The following is a 13,093-nucleotide window of genomic DNA, read 5'->3' as shown; positions in this document are numbered from 1 at the left end:
TTTAGGAAGTACAGCCCCTTAAGTACAGACAAAGCAAGAACCAGCCCTGTGTCTCCGATTGGACACAAGGCCTGGTTGCACCGCCTTCTCTGTGACTCACTGAGGCTGCATAGAAGTGGGGAAAACCCATGAGTACTCCTGGCAAGCCTCCCCATCCATCTCAGCTGATCTTTACCAGGAGTCTGTGTGTAAAGATACCTTTACGTGAATTTTACTCTTTATGTCTTGTAAGTGTGTATTATCTACCTTACATTTATTTAAATACATTTTATTTCATCTGCATCATAAGATAATGCACTAGGGGGGTGCGCTTTATTCTCTTTTTTTCTATACAGTACTGGTTTGGGGGTGATTCTCCCGTGGATGAGCAGCCCCCCTCCTACAATTGGACTGGATCTGGCTATTGGGAATCTTTCCCCTTTGTTTTTCTAATGAATACTCTTTTTCACTGGACTTGTGTTTGATGGATTGAACTCTGGAATTTGTGCTAGGTACTCTGAGATAAGTATATTAGTGCATGACCTGTATGTGTTAGCGCTGCTTTGTTTTTGTTTTTATTTATATATATATATATATATATATATATATATATATATATATATATATTGTGACAGAAACCAGGGGATGGTAATAAATTCCGTATATAGGGCTCCCAGGATACTAGACAGTTTCTATCCTGTTTGGCCTGGGAGTGCAGCCTTATAATACATACACTCCATCCCACAGTTTGGCAAGCGCTGGAACTGAGGGATGAGAGATCCAGACCAGAGTTTGTCTGCTGCCTGATTTCTGTCACCTGTCATGCTAATTAGGAATCAGGTATGAAAGACTGATTTCCTGTTTGCTCTGGGCTCTCCACAAGAGCCAGGAGGCTGGAAGGCTGCTGAACTACAGAGGGGAGAAGCCTCTTCCCCAAACAGGTTCAATCTTTCTGTTCATTTGTGTAAGACTGCAAAAGTACCTTGTTTTGTTGTTGGGAGTGGAAAAGCCACTTCCAACCCTGAGTCAGGGATATCTAAGTTAAGTTATCGCTCAGGTGAGCAGCTTTTGTTTTGATCTGTTTTCTGTTGTATGCACTGTGGCAGTCTCAGTGCCTGGGACTGAATAAACCAGGCATAGCCTGTTTAAAGGAACAGTACGTGACGCCTCATCATTTAACCTACCCTAAAAGACCGTGTTCTAAACAGTCCCGGACAAACGACGGAGCCCCGGAGTAAGCCGTTTGTCACATATGGTGGAGAATGCGGGCAGAGCACTAGGGGGTCTGCGGGTTGAAGAACTTTGAAAAAAAAAAAAAAAAAAAAAAAAATTTTTTTCATCCTCTGCAAACAAGATGGAAGACGTGGTGGGTGCGCTGGTACGCAATGTCGCTGCCCAGAAAGACACGAATGAAACCCAGCAACAGCTGTTAATAGCCCAGCAAGAAACTAATGCAAACCAGCAGCAGACGAATGCAGCCCAGCAACAGCTGCTAATAGCCCAGCAAGAGATTAATGCCAACCAGCAACAGGCGAATGCAAACCAGCAACAGACGAATGAAGCCCTGCAAAACGCGAATGCAAACCAGCAAGAGACAAACCGCTTGCTGAGAGAGGAGCAACAGCGGTTCGCTCAGGGCTTGCAGCAGGAACTCGAGATCCTGAGGGGGACTATCAGTAACCTTCCACTGGCAGCGGCAGCCCCAGTTCCGAAAATGACCAGGGCAAGCCACTACCTTCAGAAGATGGGACCCTCGGATGATGTGGAAGCCTATCTTCTCACGTTTGAACGCACGGCACAGAGAGAGGGATGGCCAGAAGCTGAGTGGGCTGGTCTAATCGCACCCTTCCTAAGCGGCGAACCCCAGAAGGCTTACTTTGATCTAGAGCCAGCCGAAGCTAACGTCTATGCAAAATTGAAGTTCGAGATCCTCGCCCGCCTCGGCGTAACCACGGCTGTTCGCGCCCAAAGGTTTCACGCATGGTCCTTCACGATGGATAAAGCCACCCGAAGCCAGATGTATGACCTCATCCACCTCGCCCGGAAGTGGCTACAACCCGAGATCAACTCAGCCAGCCACATCGTGGAACGGTTGGTCATGGACCAGTTCTTGAGGAAACTTCCCTCTGCCTTACGCCGTTGGGTCAGTCGGAGTGACCCCCACAATGCGGATGAGCTTGTGGCCCTCGTAGAAAGGTACAATGCAGCAGAAGAGCACCCGCAACCCACAGTCGTGGAGCAACCCCACTACCCGAGGTTCCAGGACTCTTCCAGAGACGGTAAAAGGGTACCGGGGTTAAGGGGCGCTGAAGAGCGGCGACCCCCTTCACGCAGCACAAGCAACAGTGGTTCGCACACTAAGGGCAATAGCCAACATGGGGAGCCGGGAAAAGGCTCTAAGTGGGACACAGACTATGTACCTAAATGTGTAAATTGTCATGAGAGGGGCCACACAGCAAAAATCTGCCCACTAAATGATGAGCCCATGCAATGCAACAGCGTGGAACCTTATTCGCTGTTGTCCCAATGTATGGGCCCTAGCCCAGAGGACCCCTTGAATAACCATCTGTGGGCATTTGTAAAGGTTAATGGTAAGAGGGTTCGGGCACTTCTTGACTCTGGGAGCATGGTCACACTAGTGTCCGAATACCTCTTGCCCATTAAGAAGAAACAGGGAAACAGTTCACAAAGAGTGGCAATTTGTTGTATACATGGGGATAATCATGAATATTCCACTGTTGATGTTTTTTTTGAAACAGAGTTTGGTTCTTTAGATTTCAAGGTGGGTATTGTACCCAAACTGGCACATGATGTGTTAATAGGGACCGACTTTCCCCATTTTCTAAAAATGTGGTCCCCCGCTCAGAATAGCGCCCAGAGTTCAATAGCGGACCATAACGAAGTATTAGAAGAAACAAATCCTTTCCCTTTTTCAGAAATGGAGGTTGACGAGGGCCCAAATAAGAAGGGGGAAAAGGAGGAGTGCTGTAAAATTCCCTTCCCCATCACTACTTTGGTAGGGAATACCCCAAATCAAGATGTTGAGCAGACACTTACCACCCCAGAACCGGATAAGACCCTCGCTGACCTAGAGGTCAGTCCTGGGAGTTTTAAGAAGGCCCAGTGGGAGGACCCCACATTAGCGGTAGCAAGGGGAAATATACGGGACCAGAATAGTACTCCTGGCCAACCAGATAGGTCACTTGCTTACCCCTACTTCGAGGTAGAGAACGACCTAGTATATCGGGTTGATAAAAGGAAATCAGTTACAACTAAACAATTGTTGGTACCACAGACATTCCGTAACGTAGTATTACACCTCGCACATAGTCATCCATTGGGGGGACACCTAGGGGTGGAAAAGACAAAAGAAAAGGTTCTCCGAAGCTTCTATTGGCCTGGGGTTCTGGCAGAAATTACGAATTATTGTTCCTCATGCCCAGAATGTCAGATCACCGCCCCGTTCAAGGCGTACCGCAGCCCATTGGTACCCCTTCCCATAATAGAGGTACCATTTGACCGGATTGCTATGGATCTAGTAGGACCCCTAATAAAGTCTGCTAGGGGACATCAGCATATATTGGTAATATTAGATTATGCCACCCGATATCCGGAGGCAGTTCCCCTACGTAGCACCTCAGCTAAAAACATAGCAAAAGAGTTAGTAGTTCTGTTTTCCCGGGTCGGGATTCCTAAAGAGATTCTATCTGACCAGGGAACACCATTTATGTCCCAAGTAACGAAAGAGCTATGTAAACTCCTAAAAATCAAGCATCTCAGAACCTCAGTCTATCATCCACAAACAGATGGTTTAGTGGAAAGGTTCAATAAAACCTTAAAGAGCATGTTACGGCGGGCGGTTGATAAAGATGGGAAAAACTGGGATTGTTTGTTACCGTACCTGTTATTTGCCATTAGGGAAGTTCCCCAATCATCCACAGGCTTCTCCCCGTTTGAACTATTGTATGGCCGACACCCAAGGGGCTTACTGGATATAGCCAAAGAGACTTGGGAACACGAGGTTACCCCTTACAGAAGTGTAATAGAGCATGTTGCCCAGATGCAGGACCGCATTGCTGCAGTCCTACCCATAGTGAGGGAACACATGGAGAAAGCTCAAGAAGCACAGAGGAATACATATAATAAGGGTGCTAGGGTCAGAATTTTTTCTCCAGGTGATAGGGTACTAGTTCTAGTTCCCACCGTGGAGAGTAAATTCCTTGCTAAATGGCATGGGCCATATGAGGTCTTGGAAAGAGTGGGAGAAGTAAATTATAAGGTAAGACAGCCAGGTAGGAGGAAACCTGAGCAAATTTACCATATAAACCTACTCAAGCCCTGGAAAGATAGAGAAGTCTTGTTAACCCTAGTACCCCCAGGTCCGTCAGAGAATCAAGAAACTGACCCAGAGGTTAGCATAGCTGAAACCCTGTCTGTTCATCAGAAACGAGAGGTTCAGAATTTAGTGAGAAGAAACAAAGAAATCTTCTCTATACGGCCAGGTAGAACTAGCGTAATTGAACATGACCTAGTCTCTGAACCGGGGGTCCGAGTTAACCTTAAACCGTACCGAATCCCAGAGGCCAAAAGAAAGGCTATAAGTTTAGAGGTTAAAAAAATGCTAAAACTAGGTGTAATTGAGGAATCCCAAAGTGGGTGGAACAGCCCTATAGTCTTAGTCCCAAAGCCAGATGGTACAACAAGGTTTTGTAATGACTACCGGAAACTAAACGCGGTGTCAAAATTTGATACTTATCCTATGCCCAGGGTAGATGAACTTGTAGAGAGACTGGGCAAAGCCCGATATCTCACAACCCTAGACCTAACAAAAGGGTACTGGCAGGTTCCCCTCACAGAAAGGGCAAAAGAAAAGACAGCCTTCTCAACCCCAGACGGCCTCTTTCAGTATAAGGTGTTGCCTTTTGGCTTACATGGAGCTCCCGCCACATTCCAAAGAATGATGGATAAAATTTTAAAACCACATGCTCGGTATGCTGCCGCCTACCTGGATGATGTGGTAATCCATAGTGAAGATTGGCAATCCCACCTTCCAAAGGTCCAAGCTGTGCTTGACGCAGTCCGGTCTGCTGGACTAACTGCTAACCCCGCTAAATGCACTATTGGTCTGGAGGAGGCCAAGTATCTGGGATATTCTATTGGCAGAGGTTTACTCAAACCCCAAACACTCAAAGTGGAGGCGATACAAAATTGGCCAAGGCCAGTTACAAAAAAACAAGTAAGGACCTTTTTGGGGTTAATTGGGTACTATAGAAGGTTTATTCCCAATTTTGCAACTAAGGCAACCCCACTAACTGACCTCACAAAAGCAAGAGGACCGCTAATGGTAAAGTGGTCCCCGGAAACCGAACAGGCCTTTAGAAGCCTGAAAGAAGCTCTCTGTGCCCAACCAGTGTTGGTCACACCTGACTTCTCCAAAGAGTTCGTAGTCCAAACCGACGCATCTGAGGTAGGGCTGGGGGCGGTACTCTCCCAGGAGTCTCAAGGTGAGGAGCACCCCATCCTTTATTTAAGTAGGAAACTAAATCCCCAGGAGAAAAATTACTCCATAGTAGAGAAAGAGTGTCTCGCAATAAAGTGGGCTGTAGAGACGCTCAAATACTATCTGTTGGGGAGAAAATTCCGGTTGGTCACAGATCATGCACCCCTTACCTGGATGTGTCAAAACAGGGAAAAGAATGCTAGAGTGACCAGGTGGTTCCTAAGCCTACAACCCTTTAAATTTTCTGTGGAACACAGGTCAGGGCACAAACATGGCAATGCTGACGGGTTGTCAAGGATGCACTCCCTAATATCCATGGTCGCTCATCCCTCGAGGTCTGAGCTGGGGGGGAGGATATGTGACAGAAACCAGGGGATGGTAATAAATTCCGTATATAGGGCTCCCAGGATACTAGACAGTTTCTATCCTGTTTGGCCTGGGAGTGCAGCCTTATAATACATACACTCCATCCCACAGTTTGGCAAGCGCTGGAACTGAGGGATGAGAGATCCAGACCAGAGTTTGTCTGCTGCCTGATTTCTGTCACCTGTCATGCTAATTAGGAATCAGGTATGAAAGACTGATTTCCTGTTTGCTCTGGGCTCTCCACAAGAGCCAGGAGGCTGGAAGGCTGCTGAACTACAGAGGGGAGAAGCCTCTTCCCCAAACAGGTTCAATCTTTCTGTTCATTTGTGTAAGACTGCAAAAGTACCTTGTTTTGTTGTTGGGAGTGGAAAAGCCACTTCCAACCCTGAGTCAGGGATATCTAAGTTAAGTTATCGCTCAGGTGAGCAGCTTTTGTTTTGATCTGTTTTCTGTTGTATGCACTGTGGCAGTCTCAGTGCCTGGGACTGAATAAACCAGGCATAGCCTGTTTAAAGGAACAGTACGTGACGCCTCATCATTTAACCTACCCTAAAAGACCGTGTTCTAAACAGTCCCGGACAAACGACGGAGCCCCGGAGTAAGCCGTTTGTCACAATATATATATATATACACTGTATATAATTGTTTAAGATGTAACTTTTGGTGATTCAAGATCGTCAAGGGATCGTCATTACGTCAGACGCATTGACACTGACGTCATCACCGCGCGCTGGAACTGACTGATCCGCGCGATTGCTGCAGAGGCTTGTAATACTCGGAGCTTCTTTCCAGGACTCTAATACATGTCTACAGAAGATTACTAACCCTGGACATTTATTGGGACGTTTATCCTGGTACTGCAAGACAGGAATTACCCCAAGATGCTGCAGAGACTTACCGGATGGTGGTGATTATATATCACGATATGCTTGATTTTATTGTACTTTTGTAAGTGCATTTCTTATCCCCTCCTCCCCTCCCCCTCATTAAATTACTATTTTACGCTATGGGCGTGCGCTCTCTCTTCCCCTTTTCTTTTATATATATATATATATATATATATATATATATATATATATATATATATATATACACTGTATATAATTGTTTAAGATGTAACTTTTGGTGATTCAAGATTTCACTGAGAAAAATAACAACCACTTGGTTATATTTCTTAAGGTTGCTGTTTTTTTTACACTTCAACCTTTTATTTTTTTACATTTATGCATTTTTGGTGATGTATCTTTTATACATTTTTCAATTAGTCTGCTGCTGTCTTTTCTTCCATTCATTCGACTTTATAAGGAGGCTAAATTGCTTTTCCCAGTAGCCTTTCACTCTCGTGAGGGCTTTTTATGGAGTTGGGAAGAGCTCAGGGCCCCATTTGTGGAGTGGAGGTTTGGAAAGAGCTCAGGGGCTGTTTGTGGAGTGGAGGTTGCGAAGAGCTCAGGGGCTGTTTGTGGAGTGGAGGTTGGAAAGAGCTCAGGGGCTGTTTGTGGAGTGGAGGTTTGGAAGAGCTCAGGGGCTGTTTGTGGAGTGGAGGTTGGAAAGAGCGCAGGGGCTGTTAGTGGAGTGGAGGTTGGAAAGAGCTCAGGGGCTGTTTGTGGAGTGGAGGTTGGAAAGAGCTCAGGGGCTGTTTGTGGAGTGGAGGTTGGAAAGAGCTCAGGGGCTGTTTGTGGAGTGGAGGTTGGAAAGTGCTCAGGGGCTGTTTGTGGAGTGGAGGTTTGGAAGAGCTCAGAGGCTGTTTGTGGAGTGGAGGTTTGGAAGAGCTCAGGGGCTGTTAGTGAAGTGGAGGTTGGAAAGAGCTCAGGGGCTGTTTGTGGAGTGGAGGTTGGAAAGAGCTCAGGGGCTGTTTGTGGAGTGGAGGTTGGAAAGTGCTCAGGGGCTGTTTGTGGAGTGGAGGTTTGGAAGAGCTCAGGGGCTGTTTGTGGAGTGGAGGTTGGAAAGAGCTCAGAGGCTGTTTATGGAGTGGAGGTTGGAAAGATCTCAGGGGCCTGTTTGTGGAGTGGAGGTTGGAAAGAGCTCAGGGGCCTGTTTGTGGAGTGGACATTGGAAAGAGCTCAAGAGCCTGTTTGTGGAGTGGAGGTTGGGAAGAGCTCAGCGGCCTGTTTGTTGAGCAGAGGTTGGGAAGAGCTATGGGGCCTGTTTGTGGAGTTGATGTTGAGAAGAGGTCAGGGGCCCATTTGTGGAGTGGAGGTTGGGAAGAGCTCGTGGCCTGTTTGTGGAGTAGAAGTTGGGATGAGCTCAGGGGCCCGTTGTGGAGCAGAGATTGGGAAGAGCTGAGTAGCCTGTTTGTGGAGTGGCAATTGGGAAGAGCACAGGGGCCATATGTGGAGTGGAGGTTGGGAAGAGTTCATGGGCCCATTTGTGGAATGAAGATTGAGATGAGCTCAGGGGCCGTTTGTGCAGTGAATGTTGCGTGTGGATTCATCAAAAAACTCCATTGGATACAACTCGTGGACAGATTTAGAGAATCCAATCCACGGATTCAGCAGTCCGGTGGCAGGTTCTTAAGAATCCGCGGATTGCATTCTATAAATCCGTCCACGGGTTGCTGAATCCACGGATTGTATTCTATAAATCCGTCCACGGGTTGCAGAATCCACGGATTGTATTCTATAAATCCGTCCACGGGTTGCAGAATCCACGGATTGTATTCTATAAATCCGTCCACGGGTTGCAGAATCCACGGAGTGTATTGGTGGTAATAATAATTTTTTTTTAAAAACGCGAATCAACTTTTTTGAGATGGAGCCGCTGAAATCCACTGACCAAAGGAACCAGGCGATCTGCTGCAGATCCAAATTTAACAAAAACACCTGTAGCTATAAAAGTAATTGATTTTTGATCAATAAGAAAGAGCTACCTAGTATCACAACAGCCCAGCACCTTTGAGTTGCTTTTTTCCGCTCACTACTAAGAATGTTGTTGTAATGAATGAGAAAATTGAGAGAGATGAGAAAAGAACAATTTAATTGCTTTACAGCATGATGTTGAGTTTTTTCCGGCAGTGTTCCATAAGATAATGTTTTTGCGTGTCCTGCAAGATTTGTTAGCTATTTTTAGTTGTACATTATTGAATAGGTTAGGCACCTTTCCCCTATAATGTTGCATCAGACCTCAGCCCTGGCCAGGGAGTTCATCTTCTCAGTTAATTAGTGGCTGGATTATGGGGAGTGTTCCATGGTGGGGTCCCAGTCCAATGCTCTCCCCATGACAGGACTCAGTAGGCTCTGGTAGGCCCCCATGGATAGCACTCTTTCAGCCTGGATCAGATCCAGATCTCTTCCTCAGCCAAGAAGCTCAGGGTCCAGGTCAGTGAGCGCAGTTGAGCACGGGTCGCACACCAGCTCCCCATGTAAATGGTAGAACAGTTGCAGTCAAACAAGGGTAGTTGGCAGGGGGCTGGGACGTACAGGGGAGGGCAGCCGGCTCTGAGGCTGATCAGAGGGAGCATACTGAGGTAAGGGTTCAAGAAGTTATAGTCCCTAACTATAAAGTAATAAAGGTGACCAGACATCCTTAAACATATAGCTCTACACTTAAACATGGCTTACACTATATACAGTGAGATCCCCCATTTGTGCCTGCTCCTGGGACCTGAATCTAGGGACTCTCTTCTTAAAGAAGAACGCATTGGTACATCATTGGTGGTTTCTTCTCACTCTTTGTTTTATAGATTATGTCCTTTGTTATATGTGTTCTCTTACAATTTGATGTAGAATTCATCAACTCTCTTTATGATACAATGGATCACCTTTAATTGTATATTGATAATCTTATTTGAGTGTGACAATATGGTTCTTTCCAATCATATGTCATTGCTTGTCCATCTTTAAGCTTTTATTATCTTCAATAGTCTTCTTCACAAAATCACAGTAACATGTTCTTACAGTACATCTTCAGTTGTATGCTTGCACATCATCTTGCATAGCTCTATACTGTACATTAAATTCGTGTTCATTGTTATCTCTTTAGTACCTACTTTGACTCATATGATATTTTCTTATCCTATTTTTGTTAGCAATTCCTCCACTTTTTTCTGTTTGTTAAAGTGTCCCCATGCATTTAGAGCAAGCTGACGCCATTTTCAGCTCTGGTTGAAATTCTCCAACTTTATTCTTGAGGTTATTGATGTTGATTATTTTTGTCTTCTTTTAATCAGTTTTCTTCTTTCCATCTTCACATTCAGATGTAATTTACAATGAACCAATCAGTGATCACTCCATGTGTCAAAATGGTTAAGGACTATGCCGTCTTCAATCACTTGTTTCTTGTTAGCTAGGATATGATCAATTTCCTTCTTTATTCCATTGGGTCCACTCCATGTCCATTTTCTATTTTGATTCTTCTTGAAGAATGAATTTATGATGAAGTTTTTTTTTACTGTCTGCAAATTCTACCAATCTGTCTGCACTTTCATTCCTGTTGTAGTAACCATACTTACCAACTGATGCTTCATCTTTCTGCTGGGCATCATTTTTTGCATTGACACCTACCATAAGGATCTTGATGTGACAATTTTCTTTGCTGTTAAGATGGTTGATTTCATGGTAGAAATCTTGCACTTCATTGTCTGTCTGACAAGATGTTGGGGAATACACCTAGATTGTTTGAAACCTGTATCTCTTTGTCAACTGAATGACAATTCTCACTGCTTTTTCCAATGAGCTTTCATGCTCCACCATGTTGTTTCTCCATCTCTTGATAATGATGAAGCCTTCTCCACTGATTCTTCCACTTTCTGTACCTCTGTAATATAATAGCTGTCTACTTCTGAGCACTATGAGGCCTTCATTTTTTCTTCTTACTTCACTAAAGCCAACAATATTCCATCTGATGTTTTAAGTTCATCTTGCAGTGCTGCTTGACTGGATAGACCAGGAACAATCCAGCCACAATGAGGGTCATTGGTTGTATGGTGTGTTCCATATTTGGGGGTTGAGGCCTTACTTGTCATGCCGGCCTCATTGGAATGTTGGTGAGTACCTTTCCCACTATAGCCAGCTATGTTGTCAAAAGCTTTCATAGTATGGTGTCACGTACAACACACACCTGTGAGCACGTAACCTGCATACAAGACAAGGGTTAATACGCAGGTACCTAGCTGACCCACTTTTCACCTTCCGTCCCAATATACTATCTGTCACGGACAGCACATTTGTAAGCACGTGACTTATCTATGCAACCAGGGTTACTACACATGGCTACTCAAGCCCACTCACCTTTCTCCTCCGTCAGGTACTTTCAATGAGTTAAGATTAACCCCTTTACTCTATTGCAATCATATCTATACGCTTCCACCACCCAAGAAATATAACATATGACGTTTGCAGAGTCTTAGGTACCTGTTTATTATAAAAACAACTATGCCCTTAAAAACACAAACATCTGTTGTCGCAAAATGTGTCGAAAAATGTAAATACTCTCTACAAAGCGTGCAAACAGTTCATTCAGAACCCAAAGCATCACTTATTAAAAGTTTATTTTAATATATATAAAAATACAGGGCTTAGGTTACAGAAAAAGATTATTACAAGAACATACTTTAACATTAAATGCAGAACAGTTTCTTAAAATAAAAAGATAAAACAAACAGAAGTCCCTTTACAGTACATTATTGTAAGAGATGTGTGCAGAGGTACATATAATGGAGACCGATTTGGGTGCAATTATATCTTGGCTTTATTGAGCCTGTTCCTCTATCCAGGTGTAACGCCTGTATGCCCGCAGACCTGGCCAGTCCCCAGTACTAAGGTGGGTAAGGTTATAACATGCACCCACAGCAGTGAGGGCATGCCCGGAGTGTTGTAGTGCGTTGCCGGGCCTGTTGAGAAAAGGTTAGCAGATACTTGCAATGTCCAGGGTACGAGAGTTTGGATAGTAATGTCCGTGTGGCAGAGTTCAGGGGTAATAGAGAGCAGCGTAATCAAGTCCATAAGCCAGTGTTCGAGGATAGGAGAAGGCAGCGTAAACGTATCCGAATGCAGGGTCCAAGGGCAGGAGAAAGTAGGGTAATTCAATACAAAGCAGAGTTCAAGCCAGGGAGATCCAGAGGTAAACAGGGACAGGAACCGGCACTGAAAGAGACAGGAGAGCCAAGCATAGAGACTGCACACACAGGGGTCACAAGAAGCTATGCAGAGCAATGAGCTAGAGGACAGTCAGGGATTATAAAGGAGGGAGCACCAATGGGAGAGAGAGGAGGAGCAGAGGGAAGAGTGAGGGGTTGCAGAGATAGGTCAGAAGGAGAGAGGGAGGAGACAGGTAAATCAGATAGGGAAATGGCTTGCACACTATGAGGGGTGGAACCGGGGCTCAGGGAAGACCTACAAGTGGAGCGTGTGCGCGCGCCTTCTGTAAGGGCTGGATGCGCACGCACAGTGTGTGCCAGGGAGCGTGAGGAGCGTCGCGCCGCGGGGGCGCTCGCCAAGGATGGCGACGGGGCAGGCGGAGCAGCTGAAGGAGGTAACGTGGCAGGAGAGGGAATAGAGAGGTGCCGTGAGCAAAGAATGCCGCGGGGGGGATTGGGAGTTTGGGGATAAGCGCGCACCTTGCGGGGAACGCGAGTGACAGCTGGGCGTGCGTCCGGACAGGGCGCAGAGGAACGGGTGCGGGAGGAAGAAGGGAGAGATGAACGAGGAGGCGGAGGAGGAAGGTCAGAGGAAGGGAAAACAGGGGTGACGGGGACACATTGAGAAGCAGGAATCCCCTGAACCGTCACACCAGGCAAACATACATAAACAACAAAATAACAAACCCCTATCCCTTTGTAAGGGCTAACTTACTTCCCCAGACCCTATCTGCAGGGCTGGAGGGATATTCCCATTACCAGCCTATCACCCCAAAGTCTCAAGAGGTAAATTAAGCAGGTGGCCCTCCATGTCAGTCTCTGGCAGGTTCCTGGTTCCTCGGTGTCCAGGAAATATAGGTCTCTGGGTGTCTTGATCTCAGCACAGCCTTTGTGCTCAAGACAGTGTCTGTGTGCAGGCTTCTCTGCTCTCCTTCTGTCAGCCCAAATGTGAGCTAAGGAATCTCTCTCCTGTTTCTCAGATCAGCATTTTTACAGAGCTCTCATTAGTCCAGATGGGACTAGTTAATTGAGTGGCTGCAATCAACTATCTCTCTGCTGGATTCTTCAAGCTCTGAGGTTGCTTTATTTAAACAGGGATAAGTCCCTGTTACAGTTATCATATGTCATACTGTAGGTCCTGTCCCATAGAGGTAATTGGAGTAGAAGAGAATTCA

Source organism: Ascaphus truei, chromosome 3 (assembly GCF_040206685.1).
Source record: "Ascaphus truei isolate aAscTru1 chromosome 3, aAscTru1.hap1, whole genome shotgun sequence".
Classification (NCBI taxonomy): domain Eukaryota; kingdom Metazoa; phylum Chordata; class Amphibia; order Anura; family Ascaphidae; genus Ascaphus; species Ascaphus truei.
Note: the sequence above shows the minus strand (reverse complement) of the source record.